Raw genomic sequence first — 23,217 nt, forward strand, 5'->3', positions numbered from 1 at the left:
ATGCAGAAGTGGCACAAAAAGGGACACTTGAAAGAAAGAAAGCCTTGTCCAAGATGATAAGGTCTAGAGGTGAGGAAAGGGGGAGAAGACACTCCTGTGAGGGTTGGGTCTACAGAGCACCCATAGGAGCAGAGAGCTGTAATGAATATCAGGTTCAGGGAAATTACAGAGGCCTGAGAACTTCTGTGCCAACCACAAGGCCCACTGAAATGCCCAAGAAATAGACAACACATGCACAAAAGTTAAAAACTAAAAAAAGGAGTTAACTAGGACTACTACTACTATTCTTCCAGTTGCTCACAGTTTTTTATAATCCTCAGTAAGGAATACATGGCCAAAGAAGAATGTACTCCTATTCTACATGTCACAATCAGCTGGGGTTAATTAAACCAGAGTAAGATATATGGAATCAGAAATTCTTATTTTGATTTCCACTTTGTGTTATCTATGAAGCCTTGGCAAATCACATACCCAGTGGGTCCTTAATTTTCATAAAACAGAAATGATAATAATAATAATAATAACAATAACAATAACAACTTGTTTTACCTTCCTCATAGGGCTACAGGGAGAAAGAGTGCTGTGAAGTCATGAACATGAGCTCTGGAGTTAGGTGGGTCTGGGTTCAAATCTTAACTGTGATACTTACTTGGGTATATTGGACAAGTGTCAGTGTCTTCAAGCTTTAATGTATTCATTTTTAAAATGGAGTTACTGATGGTATCCTCGGGATTCACCAGAGCATGCTGAGATTTTTGCACTGAAATATGGTGCATTGATAGTGCCTGATATATGGAAATTAATGTTTGCTATTACTGTATAATTGAGAAATGAGTCAATGTAGGTAGAAACACAATAAAAATTATAAAGTTATACAATTATTGACAATTATCATATTTATCAAAGAATCAAATGTTATATCGATTCTCAAAATGGACTCTCTCTATTATTTCAGAAGTCCTGAGAAAAAGAACCCTCCCAGGAATTATGACTATATATACAGTATGGTTGATTTCAGGTAGACTGAACAAGCCATTCAGACATGAGCTACCTTTGATAGGCTACTTGACATTGGTTATACAGCTGTTATCCAGGCTGCTGACATACGGGTTTTAAGAGACCTAGTTTTCTTAGGGCATTCCAGTGTCTTCCAGTATTGTAAGTCTTAGGTGTCCCCACAAATGGGATCCTTTGACAGAGAATAATAGAAAGATAAAGAGAAAAAGGGCACATGAGAACCAATATACTGGCTTTGTCCTCTTTTGCCTAGGGCTGATTCTAGAGAGAAAAACCATACTAAGTTCCCTTTTCCCCTAACTTGAAATCCCCGGTGACATGCAAAACTTTATAAATATAGAAAGTAAATCTGACCTATTTAAAGAAATAGAAACAAAGGGTAAATATATCTTTATCTCCACTTGCAAATGTGAGAAAAATAATTTAAGGAGTTTTTCAACATCACAAATGTTAAGTTTTAAAGCAGATAATAGATTCAAGTGGTACAACACTTGAAAGCACAAATGGTAAGCCTTCCTTCTCCTTTTCTAGTCTCCCTACTTCTTATTATAGATTCAACTGTAATACCCAATTTCTTATTTGTCCTAGGTATTACATACAAATATGTATATATATATATATCTGTGATATGTATGTATGTGTATGTATATCTATTTATATATGTATGTATGTGTACACACACAGATTTGTTATAGGTATTTAATCTTATGCATTTTCAGAAGTTGGCTCAACAGTCCTTGTGAGGTTGTTATCTTCCTGTCTGTTGCTAGAGCTTGAAGTCTGTGGAACATGCAGTTGAGGGAGGGAAGATGGATGTAATACAGGAAGGAGCTAGCTGGAACTCATGAGTATGGGCTGTAATCCATGAGGAATCCAAACACACACCTGAGTCCAGAGTTGGAGAAATTGAAGGAGAATCCATGGGAAGGCAAAGCAGTTGCAGACCTGGCTACAGCCCCATGCCAAAGAGATGAGCCAACAGGTAACCAACAGTGTGTGGGAACTACAAAAGTACCTGCTTCCACCTTACAAGTGTAAACATCAAAATGGCTGCTGCTTTACTTCTGCCTTCCAAATCTTGTGCAAAAATGTCTCTTGAGGGCCACCCTAACTGGAAAGATACAAAGAAAAGGAATTGTTGGAAATGTAGTTCAGACTAGTCAACACATTACAAAGGTACCAATTTTTATTCTTACACAAATGCTACCATACCATGTACACTCTTTTGCACCTTGCTTGAAGGTATCATTATATAAAGATCTGTGCCATTCTCTTTAATGGTGGTGCAGTACTACATGGCCTTCAGGTTGTTCCAATCCTTTGGTATTTCAAACAGTGTTGCAGTGAATTACCTTGTGCATGTGTCATTTTGTATATATTCAAGTGTATCTGTATGGTAAGTTTCTGGAAGTTCAATTTCTGGACTAAAGCTTTCTGCATTTAAGATTCTGATATATTGCCTAATTCCTGTGTATAGTGGCTGTATGAATTTACTCCTCTCTTAAGTAAAATATGGCAGTGCCTGTTTTCTGCAGTGTCCTCTCAAAACTGTTTATCTTTACAAATATTATAGGTAAAAAAATGTGTTTCAGCTTGGCAGTGTGATTGTAATTTGCACTGTTATTAAGAAGTTGTCTTTCAAATACTGGCTCCTCCTCTTCCAAAACATTGTGTGTTAAAGAACCTCTCACTGGTAACAAATGGTAATACTTATGAGAAATAAGGCTCCCTCATTTTAGCAGGAAGCAAGAGAGTAAAGTACAAACTAGAAATTGCCAGATCTGCTTTTAACTTAACTTGTAGCAGAAACATGATATACATAAGGCTAAATGAGAATTAAATATCTAATTTAATGTAGTTACCTATCTTTTGAACAATCGGGTTGTATTAGTCTGAAAAACAAGTCATAGATCCTGGGAACAAATTTCTCTCCTAAACTATCGCTGGGTTGTCATTAATAACAAAATATTAAATATATCTACATCCTAGGTGTTCCCTGTGGATCAAAGTTATCTAACACAAGTTGGTGAGTCAGTAACACGAATCTGTTACTTTCAAAGATGGCTGGATTCTACCATTTTTTTTGTAGTTTATTTGTTGTTAGAAAAAAGATTAACATTTAAACTTCAAAGTAATTGATTTAAGAAAAAAGACAGGATATTCTTAGGTATGGCGGGCATGGTATTAATGACCCACTTTATAACTCAGATATCTGCACATGGCTTTTAGGTTTTCCTAGTTGAGGGTTATTTGATGTACTAGGAATTTTTCAATATCTCAGTTTTCATTCTCTGAAGCACTGTCTTTTTCTGGAGGAACTCTAATCTATTTAATGAAAACAGGGCCATTGCCTTTGTTATCCTGGACAGCAAATGAGTCTGCCCTCTGTTCTGGAGAGAGACACTATCTCTACCTCCTAAGACTATTCACTTGAACGGATAATCTGGAATAAAAACTGTCACAAGTCGAGAGCAGAAACATAAGGGGCATGTGAAGAATTGTCTGCCACCAAGAAGTAGGGGCATTTTTCTGACTCATTCTCAGGTCTGAATTCCTATTTTTTCTCCTGCATTACGTTTTCTATAACCACGACATAATTCTCCATCCTAAGTACCATCTTCTGCTAGTGGGTAACTTCCATATATGTAAAGGATTGGTTGGAAATAGATACTGGATTTTGAACACAGGCTATGGAGAACTATAATTCACTACAGTTACTATAAATAACTATAATTCTCTGCATATGTCTCAGGTTGAATTATCAGAATTAAATGAGGGAGAGGGCCCTGAATGCCTGACTTTGCCCCTTGGGGAAGCTTCAAATGCCCCTAAGTGTTCTTGGATGTTAAATAACATCCAAGTAGGCAAGGCAAGGACTCCCCAGCACCTTGCCTGGGTCACAAAGACAGAACAGGAAATTGTGGGCTTGGAGACAAGTGGCACTTTTTTATACTCAGTGATAAGCTTAAGAATCTCAAACAGTTTGAACTGTTTGATAAATGTTCAAACAGTCTGAAAGACCTTGCAGAGAAAAAGTGATTTTCAGGGACAGAATTATATTGTCCTTAAGAAAACAAATCACATATACCAACCTTCTGAAATGGCTAACTTTTGCCTAAGGATGCAAAACAGACTTTCTTGGAGTTCTCAGTAAATCCCTGAGGTGATGGGGAACACTGATCACAGTGAATATTTAAAGAAAGGACCTCTTCGGAGCTTCTGCCAATAAAATATTCTCTAAGTCAAAGAGTACCTTCACCTCACAGCTTCTTAATAATGAAAGTGCTGGTCAGGGTAGCAGGCTTTGGGCACCCTCAGTGTTCAGCAAAGACTGACCAGTGCGTGTGTATCCTCTAGGATAAAGTGTTATTTCTCATTCTTTAAAAAATTAATTTCCCTCAGTCCTCATCAGGGCACTATCATTTTTTAAAATCCTACACTTCACTTTAGAACTACTCACTCTGCCAAACTAGGTGGAAATGATAACTGTTTCTCAGTGAAGAATGGAAGGCTTGTTACAATTGTATTGAGGACAGGGACGGATCCTTCTTTTCCTTTGTTTTTTTTTTCAATATATGATAACAAATTACTGATAATATGATGTAAAATATTAGAGAAATTTTTGAAAAGACAAAATAAGACCCCATAATCATATTGCTTGAACATAGCAATTACTCTCCATTTTTGAATGTGACTGGTGTTCCTTATTTAAATACATACATATTTTTGGCATAGTTGCAAGAGATGATTATAGCAAGTACCAATTCAGTTTATGATATATCATAGTAGATTTTTAAGGAATAGGATTTTTCTTTAAAAATCATCATATGCTGTTAATGCATTTTAAAAGCCATGCCTTAATTTATCTTACAGCTTAACTATTACCTTATTGCACCGGAGGAAATAAGTATATTTCATCTGACTATAGACACTCAGACCGATTGCTTTTGGGGGCCATTCTTAGTTTTTTTTTAAAAAATTTCATGTTTATTATTTGATATTTTTTGCTTCAGGATTATGTACATTAATCAAATTCTTAACCATATCTTTCACTGGTATTTCTTTTTTATTGTAGTTGACATACAATATTCTACTAGTTTCATTTATTGAATATTTTTATACATTATGAAATGATCCCATGATAAGTCTAGGTGCCATCCCCATACAAAGTTATTACTATATTATTGATTATATTCCTTATGTGTACATTATATCCCCCATGACTTATTTATTTTATAACTGGAAGTTTATACCTCTTAATCATCTCTACCTATTTTGCCCCAATCCCTCCCCTCTCTAGTAACCAACATTTGTTTCCTGTATCTATGAGCTTATTCTGTTTGTTCATTTGTTTTGATATTTATATTCCATATCAAAGTTAAATCATACAGTATTTCTCTTTCTCTGTCTAACTCATTTCACTTAGCATACTAGCCTCTAGGTCTGTCTGTGTTATCACAAATGGCAAGATTTCATTCTTTTTTATGACTGAGTAATATTCCATTGTGTGTGTATGTACTTACATTTTCTTTACATCATCTATGGATGAATACTTGGTTTGCTCCCCAATACTAGCTATTGTAAATAATGCTATGATGAACATAGGGTTGGTTATATCTCTTTGAACTGGTGTTTTCATTTTCTTCAGAATTGCTGGATTGTTTGGTAGTTCTATTTTTCATTTTTTGAGAAACCTCCAGACTTCCATGGAGGTTACACCAGTTTACATTCCCAAGAGTGTATAAGTGTTCTCTTTTCCCTACATTCTCACGAACACTTCTATTTTTTGTCTTTTTGATAATAGATACTCTGACTGGTGTGAGGTGATATCTCATTGTGGTTTTGATTTGCATTTCTCTGAAGATTAGTGATATTAAATATCTTCATGTGTCTGTTGGCCATTTGTATGTCTTCTTTAGAAAAATTTCTACTCCAGTTCTCTGCCCATTTTTTAATCAGGTTTTTAAATATTAAGTTATGTAACTTCTTTATATATTTTGGATATTAACCACTCACTTATCAGATATAGGATTTGCAAATATCTTCTCCCATTCAGTAGGTTGCCTTTTGTTTTGTTGATAGTTACCTTTGCTGTGCACAAGCTTTTTAGTTTGATGTATTCCATTTGTGTATTTTAGCTCTTGTTACCCTTGTCTGAGGAGACCTGTCCAAAAAATATTTCTGATACTGATGTCAAAGAGCTTATTGCCTATGTTTTCTTCAAGGAGTTTTATGGTTTAAGGTCTTACATTCTAGTCTTTCGTCTATTTTGAATTTATTTTTGTATATGGTGTAAGATTGTGGTCAAGTTTCACTCTTTTGCATGTAGCAGTCCAGTCTTCCCAACACCATTTACTGAAGAGACTGTCTTTTCTCCATTGTATATTCTTGCCTCTTTTATTATAGTTTAATTGACCATGTATGCATGGGTTTATTTCTGGGCTCTCTATTTTATTCCATTGATCTATGTGGGGTCATTCTTTGTTTTAATAGAGACCCCACTGCTGTTCCCTTTTTATCTGGTATGACATGTAAACACATGTAATTAACCTAAAAATTGTATTAAACTATTAAAATATAAACAGAAAAGGGGCTATAATTATAGCCCCATCCTACTGCTTGAGATTGTGATCAGATCTGTCAGAAGATAATATTTAATAATGATACTAAAATACAAGCTTCATGAAACTGTTGATAGCTGGGAAATCCATGTTTGGTTATATTATCAGACCTTAACTGAAACCTCTCTATGGGAGCAATGAGTGAAAGATTCAAACTGTTGTACATTGCTTATGTTTTTTAATCTATAAGGTTAAAAAGGGCATAAGGTTAAGTAATAATAGATATAGTCAGACAGGAGGATTGGGGAAAATCTTCACATGCTGGTGGTTCATCCTATCTGCTCATGACACTTTGCAATGACTCAAATTTCTGGCTCAAGAGAGCTGTGAAAATATTGACTATGTAAATGCTTTATTGGGTAGGAAGGCTGTTATGACAGAGATTGCCATGTGTTTACCCAAAACTGATTTTCTCATTTCCTGAAGCACACAGCTGGTTGACATTTCCCAGCCTCCTTTGTAGTTACGTGTGGCCATGTGACTGAGATGCAGCCAATGGCTTGTGAGCCCATGTAATGTGTGCCACTTCCAGGCCTGGCTTGTAAAAACTTCTAACAGAGGAGCCTCATGCTCGTTCTCTTTCTTGCTTGATCCAGAGGAGCTTGAAGACCTTAGAAACCATGAGTTTCCAAGATGGTGGAGCCATAATATGGAAAAGACATCATCTGATTAAGAACAGCTATTCTGCACTTTAGTAAGAATTAGACTTCCATTGTGTTAGGCAAATGAGATTTTGGGGTTGGATCAATAACAACAGCTAATATTACCCTAGTTAATGTAATTGTGAAATAGAAAGTTATTTGACTTGTATAATCACACACACACACACACACACACACACACACACACACACACACACACACATTATTTTTGTTCCTCTGTAATAATGTCTACCATAATGGTAGACAAGGTATTAGCTAAAAATATTTTGAAGTTAAAGCATAGTGAGGACTGAGATATTGCCCAGGAAACAATTATCCAAGGGCTCTAAAAAGCAGTATAAAGTGGTGGTTAAGTACAAGGGATCTGGGGCCCAGACTATCTGTATTCCAGCCTGATTCTACCACTTCTTATTAGTGTGACCTTGAACAGATAATACAAACTTTTTATGCTCCAATTTCTTCGTCTGTAAAATGTAAGTAATGAAATAGTATGTATATATTTCCCAGGTACTTTGTAAGATTTAAATGAGCTAATATGTATAAAATACTTCCAGCAGTATCTAGTAAAATAAATACTCAATAAATGTTAGCTTATTATAATTACCAAGTAGGAACCGTGTGTCAATCAGGGGCCCAGAATCTAAAGGAGATGAGGGGAGAGGCCTCTGTGTGCAGAGACTCAGGCCATGATGGCTGCTCAGTCTTCTTGCTAACATTGCCCCTCATTGATGAGCATCCCAACTGGGCAGATAAAACCTTGTGGCAAGACACCCCAAAATGGAGGGATACCTCAAACTCCTGCAAAGACTATCCCTCCTTCCTGCCCCTTTGCCTGGGCAGCTGCCTGCCTCCTAAAGTGACTCCTTTCTTTTTCACCACCAAGTGACAAGCTGTGTATCTTTCCTCCTTGTTCCTCTCAAATCCCATCTATCCTCCAAGTCTTCAAAGTGGAGAAACAAAATAGATAGTTGAGGAGCTACTATCCTCTGTCTCTGTTTATTATTGGTTCTCTCTCTGGCCACAGGGTAAAAATGAGCTGCCTTAAAAAAACCTTGAGTGGTAAATTAGAATTCTGTTTAAAATCAGTAGCATATTGAATCTTTAAGCAAAATATAGAACTGAGAGATCCAGACTTAACAATTTGTTAAGTACAAAGCAAGCATAAAGAGTTTTAATTCACATTTTCTATTGTAAAATATACATAACAAACTTTTAACACTTTAATCATTTTTATATGTATGGCAATAAGTACATTTACAATGTTGTACAACTACCACTACCATTCATCTCCTGAACTTGTTCATCATCCCCAGCATAAAACTCTGTGCCCTTTAGACAACAACTCTCCCTTCCTCTTTCCCACCAGCCCCTGATAATCTCTCTTCTACTTTCTCTCTCTATGCGTTTGCCAATTCTAGGTACCTCATTAAATGAAATTATACAATATTTGTCCTTTTGTGTCTGGCTTATTTCACTCAGCATGATGTTTCTAAGGCTCCTACCTGTTGTAGCATGTATAGAATTCCATTCCTTCATATTGTTGAATAATATTCCTTTATGTGTATATACACATTTTGTTGAGCTATGCATCTGTGGATGGATACTTGGATTGTTCCCACCTTTAGGCTATTGTGAATAATGCTGCTGTGAACATGGGTGAACAAGGATCTGTTTGAGTCCTTGCTTTAAATTATTTTGGGTATATATCAAGTAGAAGAAATATACCAAAGAGTGGTGATTTGTGTTCTTAAGTAATTTCTACATATCTCATTGACCAGAATTGTGTCACATGGTGACTCCTTACTGCAAGGGGATGAGATGGGGCTGAGAACATGAGGTTTTAATTTTTCCCTCATCTCTGTAGCAGAGGAGGCAAGAAAATGTGGGCTGGAAAAAGTGGTGTGTGAATCCCCCTATAGTATCTGCCACAACATACATCCCAGAAGATGAATCTAGAACTGAGATTCTGTATTCCCACAGTAGACAATATGGCTAAGAATTGATTCCCTATGGTAATTGTAATGTTGTTGGTATTCCATAAATTCAAATCCAATACTGTCCTTTTTCCTGGATCTAATTTTGAATGATTTTATGACTTAAAGGAGCTGCCTCGTCTAGTTTCAGTGAAAATTTATATAAATCTACTTTTGATAGGTAATTACCCATGCTTTGGTTTTTATAAAATAGGCTTTTCAGCAGAAGGGGGGCACTCATCTGTAGATAAAGATAATTAAATGATAATTAAAATTGGGTGGTTTAGCAATAACAATACAAATGGGGAAGGAGCAAGATGGCATCTTGAAAAGGAAATCATTTCTATTAGGTTACTTAGAACTAAAGACAACTAGTTCTGTTTAAAGATTACTATTCAAAGATTATTGTTCAATTACTCCAATATGAGCTATTTGACTTACCTAAAGACATTAATTTATCACCAGAAGCTGGGGAATAGGATCTAGCCACTGAATTTCTAGATTGTAGACATTCAGAAAGAAGATTCATCCTTATCTTAGATATAACTTAAACATTTCCATTACTAAGGAGAAAATTACCAAGGTGACAATCTTATCAAGGATAGACTCAAGAATGGAATGATGGAATGAAGAGGGGAAGGTAAAAGCACAAATTAGGCATTTCGTACAAGTCTGACACATATATAGCTAAAGAAAGAGAAGGATGAGGTCATTAATCTGGATACAATTTCACATGCTAGTAAACAGAGCCTCAAAATAACAGTGGGTTGAGTAAGAGAGAAATTAATTTTCTCAGGGCAGGTACTGTGTCTCTGCCCTTCAAGCTCATCCAGGGGCCTTGGCTCCTTCTCTCCCGTTTCTCTGCCATTCCAAGCAGGATGAGAGCAGGGAAAGGTGAAGCCATGGCATGTCCCGTATCTTAAGAGTGTGACCACAGTCACACCCCACTGTGCTCAGGATTTAGAAATATGGCCATACCCCATTGCAAGGGAGTCTGAGAAATATAATTTTATTCTAATAGCCATGTGTTCAGCCAAAAATTAGGGGTTAATATTATTTAAAAATAAAAGAATGGATTCTGAGACACAATGAATAGTCTTTGCTGTAATAAAATTGTTGTTACAATAGAAAACAGAAAATTACTTTAGGGAAAATTTGAAAAATTTGGAGCCAGAGGAAACCTTGGGTTTTTGTAGAAACAAATCCCTCCCATTCTCTTGACAGACTAATAATCCATTCTTCCTTATGAATGTGAGGTACAAAGCCCCCCACCAGCTATTGTCCTGCATCAGGTGTCCTCCTGAGCAAGATAGGCTCCCAAATGATTATAGTATCATGAGAGACACACCCGGGATGAGGCCCTCCCTCTGACTGTGTGTACTATTGCAGGTTGGATTAGGTCTATACTGCTGTTGACTATTTCCTGTGAAGAGGATGGCATCTGCATCCTTGCCTTGTAAACTCTCTCCATATCTTCTATTTGATGCACAGAAAAGTAGTCAACAGAAAAGTGAGAACACACCGTGGTGCAGGAGGCACCCTAGGCAAAGGAGTGAGTGGGTTGGTTGGAGAGAAAAAGTTTCTACTGGGCCTTGGGATGGTCCACGGAGAGAAAGGTGGGTGTAAGGGAGGAAAGTAACCCAGAAAGGGAAAGAAAATGATCATGAGCAAAAGAAAATGTGTTTCCCTCTGCCTAGCAGAAGTGATGTAGGCCTGTGGACCTGTGAACCTCACATATCAGAAGAATTGAGGCAGGCATACCTCCGAGTGGCAGAGACTAATCGCCTAACTTCCAGATGACCTAACCGAGAGGTCAGAAGCAAGAGCAATGCTAAGGCATTAGAGTGGGAACGGCAGCACCGCGTGAGGCACGGCGTGGAGCGAAGCCAAAGGCAAAGGCCCTACGTATTCAGTCTTTACAAGGTCCAGCATTCTTGTATCCCACTGCGACTTCTGACCCACCAACCTCACCTCGCTTTCCCGCTTCCCTATAGCTCTCCTCAGTACTTGGCACCATGCTCACTTTAGATGGCATGGTTCATCCCTAAAGTCACTCGCTTACATATGATTCAGTTTACTTGCCTCTCTCTCCCTCCATGTTTCCCTGGCAAAACCTCAACTCTGATTAAGTCCAGTGCTCCTCTCACTCCTGGCCTGTCCTGAACAGCTGGATGCGGCTGGAGAAAAACCCACAGTTGAGCCCCCTCTGCTGGATCTCAGGAGCGCAGAGCCTTGCCCAGCCATCCTGCCCTTTGCCATGGTCAAGTTAGTTACTTCTGAAATAATCAATTTACACCTTTTCCTTTCTCATCAAGCTGTCAGTATCTCGCTCCTCCTCACCCTTAGCTGTTGACCTGGCTCCTTTTTTTCCTCTGAAAAAAAAAAAAACAGTAAAAAAATTGAAAGCAGTTACCTCTGATGGGAAGAAATTAGATAATTTATTATAAGCCTTGTAAAACTGATTTTTAAAAATTTATATGTGTGTATATGTATTATCCTCTTTTTCTTCCTATTGTCCTCCCATATAGTTCTATTACAATTTTGGTTAACTCAATATTCATTGTTATTATGACTAGTAAATGATCATAATTGAGTCTTTTAAGTACTATGATTGCATTTTCTTCTTGTACAATTTATTTCTTTGGAGTTATTTCCTCATTTTCTTCTTTGCTTGGTTTTCTCTGTACTCATTAACACTTTGTCTCCAAACTGTCTGCTAGAAGTGTAAAGCAGCTAATACATGATTCTTTTCATTTCTTTCTCTTGGAGGCATTCTTCCTGGGGCTCCTCCATCTTCATACTCCACCCTGACCTCGTTGCTTTCTAGGCCTGCCACATGGCTGTCATCCTGGGACTTCCCTTTGCTGCTTCCCTGGGAACTCCCTTTACCACTTCCAGCGTTGGGTCCTTACACTCTTGGGTTCCTCTTTCTTGTTTTACACCCTTGTTTTGATGGAGCACATCCTCCAGGACCTTCCCAAGACACAATGCATAAGTGGGAAATTGAGACTTTTGTACATTTAATTTACTCTCATGTTTGAGTTGTTTCTCCCAGTCCAGAGTCCCTCCTGTTCATCCTTTCTAGGATTCTAGTTTTTTTGTCTGGGTGGTGGAGGGACGGTCACCCAGGGGGTTTAGAGGACTTTTATGGAGACTTTCACTCATTCCTACTTTGAGCCCCTTCTAGCCCTTCCACCTTCATAAGTACCTGGTACCTTCAATTCCTGAGCCTTCCTGAGGTTTTTGGCATGAATGAGACCATTTCTTGTTCTCCAGACTACAGGTACTTAGCTTTCTAGGTAATTTTTTTCAGGCTGCTAGGTCAGTTACCACTCATCCATCTGCTTTCCAGATTCCAAAGCTTTATTGACATCTCTCATATGCTTTCATTACCTCTCCTATTCTCTCTTTTCCATAGGTCTATGTATTTAACCCTTTATTGTCATTTTAGTGGGAATTCAAGAGTTATTTAGTCTTCCATTCAGCCTAGAAGTCTTCATTCTCTTAACCCAGTCCAATCACAATTTTATCCCCATCATTTTGAGGAAACTGTTCTTATCAAGATCAAAACCTTGCCTAATCCAATGAGTGGTCAATTCTCAGTCTTCATCTTAACTTGAATTCTGAATAGGATTTGATACAATTAATTTCACCTCTTTCTTGCAGCATGCCCTCCTGTCCTTCCTGCTACCTCTCATTCTCCTTTCCTGGCTTCTCTTCTTTCTTTCCTCTAAATGTTATAGTACCCCAGTGCTCAGTCCTTTACGCCCTTCTCTCCTCTTCTCTATTTCTTTTCTCTTGGTGACATGCAGTCCCATGGGTTTAACTCCTATCTATATGCCAATAGCTTCCAAATACGTATCTTCAGCTTCAAATTCTGCAATACCCTGGAGCTCCATACATGTATAAGTCCATCTGTCTATATGACATTTCCAATTGGAAGTCTGTTAGGGATCCTAAATTGAACCTCTTCAATATAGAAACCTCGAGCCTGCTCCTACCTCCATCTTACTCACCTAGATTTTGCTTAGGTCAAATATCCAGGAATCATCATAGAGTATTCTATTTCTGTTATAGCCACATCAATCTAACAAACTGCTAAATTATAGTAATCTCATCTTCAAAATATATCCTGGTTAGACAACCTCTTATCACTTCCACTTGTTGGTCCAAGTTACCCTGTCTCTCATTTGGACCTCTAAAATAGTCTCCTATCGCTGGTCTTCCTGCTGTCATTCTTGATTTCTTCCCACACCAACAGCCTTTTCTGCATGGCAGCAAGAATGCTCTATATAAAGAGCAAATCAGCTATGTCACCCTCTACTCACAACCATTCAGTGACATCCATCACACTCCTTACTGAGGCCTACAAGGCTGACATGAACTGACCTCCACATTCTCTTGACCTCACTCTCACTGCACTCCAGTCACACTAGACTTCTCTGGCTATTCCATCTAAGGTGTCTCTCTTCCCCCATCAGTCTCCATCCTTTACAAAGATACCTGCATCCTAAGGTCCTTTGCCCCTGGAGACAGCAATTCTCAGTGATGCCTACTGGTGGGCTTGTCATGGAGAAAGGGGTGGCCATAACATCTGACACTCAATATCCCACATGACAGGAGGGGGAGTGGCTAGAAAACCAATGTGGTATTTCTTGCAAACTGAGTTTTTGGAGTGAAACACATCTGCTGATTAATGGAGCTCTGTGGTGAGAGCACACATGCTTTCTGTATTGTACGACATTGTATATTGCACAATGTTGGTTGGCCAGGTGACAGAAGCAAGGTGACTTGCCTGTATTGCAGACCTAGGGAATGCAGAGGGACACTCTGGAAGGAGGAAAGTATGTAGGGTGGGAAGGATATGCCCATCAGAAAATATCCCGTAAAACTGACTTTTTAAAAAGTTTGTTTAAGAACAGAGCTTAGTGACTTCATCTTCTGGCTCTAGTAATTCTCTTTTTGGTTTCACTATGGGGCTGAGAATAAGTAGTGGTTGACTCTGGTCAGCTCTGGTTAGTCAGTAATGATGGACTTGGACTCTGGTTGAGTTCAATCAGTGAGACCAGTTGTAGGAAGGAGCAATCTCTCCCATGCATGTTTAGGGATGGTTATCTGTGCCTGAGGAATAGCCAGAATTTCTCTAGGATCTTGCTTTGAGGGAAGGCTGTTAGCAGCCCCAGACCCCTGACCATTAACCTGGCCTGTGAAGGCTGATGGGACCTGGTAGGACTCAGTCAGCCACCAAGCACCCTCTTAGCCCTGATAGGGAGTAAGGAGAGTCGAGTGCAAATGTGTGCTAGGTGCTGTCAACAACACGCTTGAGTGCATTATCTCAGACATCCTTGTGCTTGCCTTGGGAGGGTCTCTCTTTACCCTCATTACCTCAGTCATTTATTCATTATTGTAAAAAACATTTATTGTGCACACATTGTATCCTGGGCTAGAAACTGGGTACAGGGTTGAAGAAGACCTAGTCTTACTCTCATGGAGCTTAACATTCAAGGGGAGGAGGCCAAGTACACAAATTAATAGATGAGTAAATGTGATATCAGATAAGATAATAAATACAGAGTCACTTAATAGGTCAGTGATTGTCTATGTGATTGGACCTCTGGAGGTTTCTGAGACATGGGTGGTCTGGGAGGTCAAAACTATTTCCAAAAATATAAAGATGTTATTTGCCTCCATTGCTCTCATTCTCTCACTACTTTACAGTGGCGGTTTCCAGAGGCTATGTGATGTGTGATGATGTCTCTCTGGTAGGTAATGGAAAGTGTGTAATATGGTAAATATTGATAGGTATAACCCACATCAACAAAACCTCTTTGAGGTCCTCAATAATTTTTAGGAGTGTAAAGGGGTCCTGACACCAAATAATTTGAGAACCACTGTGATAGACAGAGACTGGCAGACTGGGGGAATATAAGTATTATGGGATCTCTGCAAAAAAAAATCAGTGCTTTTTAATTGGCTGTGCCTGTGGGCACCAAGGTGGGAGTTGGCTGTCTGGGCAGGGGTCATGACCTTTGCCCATCACTCCAGGGAGGCACAAGCCCCAAAGAGAAGAACCAGAGGGACTTTGGGAATTCGGCCCCAGGGCACCTCCCTTGTAATAGAGCTACAAGCTGATGCCAAGGCTCTAAGGGACCAGTGCCGCTAATCAGAAGGTTTCTTCCTATTCTTTGAGCCCCAGAAAGTGTCCTCTGGGGTTTTCCCTGTTACCCCCACTCTCACAAATATAAGACTCACAGCAGGAGCCTGGGAAGTCAGAGTCGGGACTATTTGACAGCAGCTCTGAGAAGTAGAACACCAAGACCTCAGTCCAGCCTGCCTCCACATGCCAGTGTCTAGGGTATGCAGTCATTAGGACTTGCTTTATCCTGGTGGGATCTCAGGGGTCACAGGGCAAGGACCCCAGAAGACGGGATCACTCACCAGGTGAGTTGCTGAGGCATGATGATATCTGCCATGCCACTCAGCAAATTGCCCCCGTGGTGGAGCTGCTTCAACTCGACAGTCTGTCAGCTGCATTTACTGGGAAACTGTTAGCAACGTGAATTGGTAGGCGATCCAGGTCTTAAAGTAGCAGTTTCCAAGAGTTGAGGGATAAGTTACCCATCTATCAAATCCTGTCTCTCTGCTGTCATCTGGAAAATTAGGTGACACCCACACACCGGAGGCCCTGGCAGCAGCCCAGTAAAAGGTTGTGGGTTTTCTTTAGTTACTTTCTGACCTTAGAGTTAGAAAGCATGGGTATTGGGCTTTGCTTCTGATCAAACTGCATGAAATTCCCAAGGTCTAAGCATTTGGAAATTAATGCAGGTGAAGGGGCATACAGGTGTGTTATGTACAGGTGACCCATATGTTTCCTTGGGTCACTTTCCATAGGATCTAAGATTGATCCCTGGACAATCACTGATCCCTGAACACTCACTTATTTCCATAGGCAGAGGCAACCGCTCAAGAAAAAACCTCTGAACATGCCACTGGATAAAGGTTTAAATGGGCTTTCTGCCAGTCCCTGGCATTTGTGAGTTGCGTGGGTGCAGCCTATGGCAGGAATGCATACAGCTCACAGGAGATCTGTGGGGCCCTGGGGTGTTGCAGTGTCACTCTGTCTGGGTAAGTGACAGCCAGGATGTGGGATTTGGTGATTATTTTTGGTTTGGTTTGTTTCTAGCTCAGAAGAAAGACTATATTTAACATTGAGAGAGGCATAACTTCTAGATTGTCAAGGTTGGTGCTAATAGTGAATTATATACTAATATATGTTACATGGAACCACAAGCTTGCAAGAGCCATGCTCATGTGCTAGATGAAAAGATAAATCTTCTGTTGTGTAATGGGAAAAGAAAGCTGACAATGTAAATGCAGTCTTACTATTTTTTTTCCAGCATTGCATGTGTAATTAGGCATTCAGTGACTTCCTCATCTAAGGAAATTTGACTGTAATGGGAGCTGTGTGGCTAACTATGGAAGGAGTCTTTTGAAAATGCTGGGGTGAGGATGGGAAGGTATTAACTGTTAAGATGAATAATGATTTCCTTGGTCTTGAAACAAACAAAACAAAGAACCCCACCACCAATCTGTCAGCGTATAAGATATGTGGTTAGATGCTAGCCTTATATTCTGAGCCTTGAAAATTAAGCCATGAACAGAAAGGTCAGATAATTTTCATCTCTTAATGTGCTTGTCATGTTTTGATTATTTAAGGTCCCCCTCCAAAAGGGCTTCTGCTTCATAAAACACAGTTTCATTGGTTATCTGGAAACTGCACAGTTTATGATGCAGTCTCAGGATTTCCTGAGAAATTAAGGCATTGCCTTAGGTAAATCCAAAGTCCCCTATTAGGAAGAGAAAGTCCCAAATACATAGATTAACCAAAGCCAGTGGAATAGAGCCACTTCCCTCCCACTCCTCCCCCCACCCCCACAAACTTCCAGAGAATGATGGCAAACAGCTAGGAGCAGTAACAACCTGACCAGGATGAGTGCCAGGCCTGAAGCACTAAAAATGTTGCTGAGTGCCAAGGAGGAAAGGGTTAAGAAATAAAGACAGAAATTGAGTTGAAAGATTGGGGGCCATGGAAAGCCCTCATAGGCACTCACTTCCCAAGGTCCAAATTCTCCTGTGTTTTTCGTCCTGGGAGGTGATCTTTCCGAGGGTGCAGTCTCAGATGGCAGCAGTGAGCCACCCCCATCATCAGCTTGAGTGGCCAGGTTCCCTTCAGTAATTGGGGCTCAACAGTTAAACTATCAGGGAGAGGAATTCTTTCTAACCAATAGTAATTTTTAAAAAATTGGCTTGGAGGATAATATACCTACTGTTCTTCTGCTGGATTTTACAGAAAATATTTTGAGCTGTCAAAAGGGGGCATCCTTGCTTTTCCAGACAAAAGAAGTAACAGTTAGAGTTTGTTTTTTAGAGAAGCCTCATTGGGAGTGGCAGACAGCAGTAGAGCTCATCGTGACTGAAGAGAACAGGTGTGCTCTTAAGGATGCACTAGGGGGCGCCGACCCTGCTATCTACAAGCACGCTTCTCCAAGTGTGGCCTCGAGCCAGCTGCAGAAGCATTACCCGCGAGCCTGTTACAAGTGTGGGGCCTCAGGCCCCAGCGCAGACTTACTGGTCAGATTCTGCATTTAATAAGGGCCCAGGTGGTCAGCATGCACCTTCAGGTTTGAGAAGTTCTGCTGCATAGCTGTATTCCCCAAACCTCTCAGGGATCAAGAATTACCTGGGTGCTTGTTAAAAACAGATTCCTGGGCTTCAACTCTAACCCAGAATTTCCAGGAGAGGCCTGGCAATTTGTTTATTTAAGAAGTGTTCCCAGTGACACTGGTCATGAGGGATGTGTAAGGCACTGCAAAGTACTTCATTATTTTTGAAAGAAATACATAATGATCTTACAAAGAAACTGCTTTCTCTACAGTACCTCTTCCTTTTGAAAAAGTGCAGTCTCCTTTTTTCTTCCCACTGCTGTTCTGTAACATGGAATGCTAAGGATGGGGAAGTGGGAAGCAGAGGAGAAACGCCAGAAGGGCCGCCTGCAGGGGTGTGGCTGGAGGCCAGAGGCTCTGGGCACCCGACCACGATGCAGGAACAGGGGTGTTGCCAGCAGAGGGCAGCAAACCATATGCCCTGCTGCAGGGCCCTGCTGTGCAGCTCCCGAGACAGAAAGCTCAGGAACTCGCCTCTGCTTTTCTGGAGCTTTTGCTGGGACTCTGGTCTGGCTGGACTGACACTATGTTGGACAATTCAGTGGGGAGTCGTGGTAGAGTGGCCAGGTCTGGATGGGAGCCAGATAGGATCTGAGCCAGAGCTGTCTAATAAAAATAGAATTGAAACCACACTGATTAGTTTAACTGTTCTAGAAGCTGCATTTAAAAAAAGAAACAGGAGACATTAACTTTAGTAACATATTTTATTTAACCCAGTATATCCAAAATGTGATCATTTCAGCAGGTACTCAGTATAAAAATTATTAATGAGACAGTTTGTATTTCTGTTCTGTACTAACTCTTTGAAATTCAGTGCACATTTTACACTTGCAGTACATTTCAGTTTGGATCAACCACATGTTAAGTGGCCACATGTGGCAGTAGCTACCGTATTGGACAGCGTGGGTCTGAGCAGTTGAAGATTTAAGGGAGGATAAGGCTGGGGGTGAGAGGAGGACCAGAGGAAGGGTTGACATCTGGCCTAGGGGCAGGTTCTGCTGTTTTCCAAACATTCACCAAGGGACTACATTTTAGTTCATTATGGATTTCCTCGACTTATAATGGGGGTTACATCCTGATAAACCCATTATAAAATGAAAGTATAAGCTGAAAATGCATTCAATACATCTAATATACCAAACATCAAAGTTTAGCCTGACCTACCTTAAACATGCTTAGAACATTTATATTAGCCTGCATTTGGGCACAATCATCAACACAAAGCCTATTTTATAATAAAATGTTGACTATCTAATGGAATTTATTGAATCCTGTACTGAAAATGAAAAACAGAATGGCGTGTGGGTACAGAATGATGGTAAGTGTATCAGCTGTTTCCCCTTGTGATTGCTTAGCTGACTGGGAGCTGCCGCTCCTGGCCCCTTTCCAGCATCGTGAGACAGTATTGTAGTGCATATCGCTAGCCCACAAAAAGGTCAAAATTCAAAGTATGAATGCATATTGCTTTTGCACCATTGCAAAGTCCAAAAATTGTTAAATCAAATCATTATCAGTCAGGGACCGTCTGTACTGAACACCTACTATATGCCAGGAGCTGGGCTGGAAGCTGGAGATCCTCAAACATAGTTCCTGGCACTGGCAACCTGGATCCAGACAAGTGCGGAGACAGCCTGGTCACAGAACCTTTTGGATTCCTTTGGCGTGCCGCAGCAGGTTTAAGAACAGGCACTGGATAGATCCTGAGGTAGTTCATTTGACGCATCCTGAGGGAAAGGCTCTGAATGACAACTAAGTCAGAGTTGGGGTTTTTTTTCCTTCCCATAATTATTTCTAGATTTACTCAGAAGTTGTTTGAAACACACATTTGTTTGGTCTGGAGAAAGATAATCTGCTGCGATGAAAAAATCCTTGAGCTGGCTCTCCGCGTTCCTAAAAGGAAAAGCAAGCGCGTCATCAGCTAATGGCCACACAAGAATCCATCTGGGGCGTGCCTTTGACCTTATGCCAAAGGTTGGACCAAACAGCACTCATGGTCTCTTATTCCCGCAGCCGCGCTGCTCTAGGTTAATACCGTTTGGGAGTGTGGTTCTTCATTTCAGTGTGAATTTCCTCATCTTTCCACACAAATTGAGCGAAATCCTTAGTGCATTTTTCCTTAGATGGATAGAAGTTTAAAGAGAATGGAAGGCCTCCAGCTGTTTGAGTCTCTGTCCTGAACGACAATCAAAATTCTCCATCTTTTCTTGTTCTTGGCAGTTTCTGATTGAAATAAGATTCCAGCATTTATCTGCACCTGCAATTTTGACAAGAAAGGAAAATTTAAAAGATAAGTGAAAGAATTCTCTGAGTGAAGTCAATGAGTCGACAGTAGTCAGATGCCTGTGAATCTCTTTTTGCATTCTTCCGTCAATTAAGCTACAGTCACATATTGGAGAGCAGAACTTAAGTCTGTGAGTAGAAATGCAAAAATGTGCGTTGATCAGTAGCAGGAACCTTCCTTTAGAGCGAATATTACTTGGAAAGCAGCTGATGATCCATTTGGCATTGAAATGGAGAGGATTTTGAGTCAAAGAGGTCACTTTAAATTATAGATTTGAGTTTAGTTGAAGGTCAAGCTTACCTTGCATGAATAAAATCTTCAGAGATTTTAGAATATACTCAGAAAATGCAGGCTGTCTTGGGCACATAAGCATTTCCTTCAAGGGATAAAAGGGGTTTAATATTATTGCCCTTTGCATAATTATTGATCATATTAGCATAGGAGACACTGGAAAGGAAGACAGAATAACAGTCTGATGACCACTTTGATTCTTAGCAGCTACAACCATGAGTTTAGAAAGGAAGTTGCCTAGAGACCTGGGAAGATTGTTGAGGGAATTTGGTAGTGGCTGGTAATTTCATTTTGGCTCAATAGATGGCAAAAGTGACCCACTGAGAGGGAAAGATTATTTAGCTAATACCTCATGAAATACATGGTCCCCCATTTCCAGGAATTTGGGAACCATTTACGGGATCATAATACTGATTTGGTTATCTGGGTGCATGTTATTTGACTCAAAGCTTCCTGGCAGCCAAGATGAAGAGGGAAATGTAGTGAGTTATGAACTCTTCATTTGGTGGGAGTAGGGGGATGGGAATGTAGTCTGCTCTCAAAGGAAACTGGAACATTTATAAGAAAGCATTCTAAAAATTAAAACTATTCGATTCATGGCTGTATGATTCTTTCCAAAAGCTATTAGTTCACCTTCCAGATTAATGATTAGGATTTCGGAAAGTGTAAATGCACTGGAGAGGTTCATGAACCTGTTAATAATATGAATTAACATCTTTTCCCATCTCCTCCCCCATTGCTAATCTAAAGCCTGTGTTTTCTTCCTGTGGCTTGCTGAGTTAATTGGATTACACAGATAATCCTCCTCCCATAAAAGTAATCTCTGCAGGTTTTGAAATCTACATTCTGCTACATTTTGTAGGATTATCTCTTGGAGGCAACAGATTAGAAACACTGGTTGGTGCAAATAAGCAGAAGTTTCTGTTGTAATCCCTTCCAGTGAAGAAGAGGCCCAGAGAGGCTTCTAGGTTATAATAAATGAAAGAATGGCAGATAAGCTGTCTGAACACCTGAGTACAATCTCAGTATTGCCACTAATTAGTAGTGTAATTTATGACAAGTCATTTTACTTTGAGACTCAGTTTTCTATGAAAAATAAGGAGGTGGTACTAGATCAACATTTCTCAAAATGTAGTCTAAGTTTTTTCCATAAATGAAGAATTGGAGATCAAGTTCATTTGGGGAAATCTACATACCATCGTTTCCCTCTAGAGCATCATGATGCCCATTAGTATATAGCATGATTATGAAGAGTTCTGCAGTAAAGTGATGCTTTTATAATATATGTGCATGTGTATATATGTATGTATGTGTATCATATATTTTACACATATCATATACACATGTATTTTTAAATGCAGTTTTCAAACTTATTTTGGCCATAGAACCCTTTTTTATAAAGAAAACTTACTAACTTCTGGAATATAGTTGTTAAACATTGAACTAGATTAGAGGTTCTCAAACTTTCTGTTCTTAAAAATTATTGAAGACTCCACGGAGCTTATTTTATGTGAGTTATTCTATTGTTATTAATAATGTTAGACATTAAAAATGATACACTTAAAATATTTCCTTATTAATTCACTACAAATAATAATAAAGACATTGCATGTTAATATAAATAACATTTTTTTAAAAAGTGACTATATAGGCTCCTCTCTCTGAGGTTGCTCGCACTTTCTAAGTGCATAACCTTTTAATCTTAAACTTTGTCTCTTCAAACCTTTCAAGGTGACTCTCCTTGCTGAGGTTGCCTACTGCACTTCTCTCTTTAAGTAACTAAATAAAACTTTCACTCTGCTTCACCAGAAAAAAAAAAAAAGTGATTATATGTCCAAACCAAAATGATATTGAAAAGAGCATGTTTTAATGTCTGGTTTGGTAGGAGGCATTCAGATTCTTATATATGCTTCTGCATTAAATATGTCATGATATGTTGTTTTGCTGAAGAATATGAAGAAAATCCAGCTTTATGGACATACATATTTGGAAAATGGAGAATTCTAATAAAGGTGGAATATGAAATAATTTTCAAAATGATGACTCAAATATGAAATGAATGAATTTCCAGTTCTATTTCATTAAAATTTATCAGTTTATCTTACACTTTGAATGGATTGTTTACACACTTGTAACTTTATGATATCATATGTTCATCATTTGGAAAATATTGGTTTACTGAGTTATGCAGCTCTTCCAGTTGTTAACACATTTCACTATACAATATCAATTACATAATACAAAATATATAATATCAAAAGATAACATTTGTTAATATCACCACCTATCAGAAAAGTTTTTTAAGTACTGGGAAGCTGTCAAGCTCACTGTGGTTGGTACAGGTTTTCTAAACTTCAAAATGTTCTGTGAAAGCTTGAATTTTATCATTGTCAACAAATACTATCGTTTTTCCTTGAAATAGGCTAATTTAGTTATTTTTGAGAAGATATCTGCCTCATACTCAAGCGTGAAGAGCCCCTGTTTGTCAATTGTTCTTTCACTTTAAAATGACGTTACATGATAAAATTGACTGGTTCCGCTTACAGCTCAGTAATGGCACAGTGCCGTTGCTCAGGATCATACTAGGAATATAGCAGATTACTTCATGTACGTCCCATTTTGTCCCATTAGCATATTAACTCAAGGGTT

The 23,217-nt window shown here is 39.2% G+C and overlaps 1 long non-coding RNA gene across 2 annotated transcripts in view; it reads left to right on the forward strand.

Moving 5' to 3' along the window:
* The window catches only part of LOC140843419 (uncharacterized), a 128,539-nt gene that overhangs the window by 55,711 nt on the left and 49,611 nt on the right, over window positions 1-23,217 (forward strand). For both annotated transcript variants that reach the window (XR_012121156.1, XR_012121157.1), the window contains exons 2-3: window positions 561-613; window positions 1,788-1,999. This is a non-coding gene — a long non-coding RNA (uncharacterized lncRNA). The remainder of the gene's footprint in view (window positions 1-560; window positions 614-1,787; window positions 2,000-23,217) is intronic.

The sequence above is a fragment of the Manis javanica genome, chromosome 1 (assembly GCF_040802235.1).
Source record: "Manis javanica isolate MJ-LG chromosome 1, MJ_LKY, whole genome shotgun sequence".
Taxonomy (NCBI): Eukaryota; Metazoa; Chordata; class Mammalia; order Pholidota; family Manidae; genus Manis; species Manis javanica.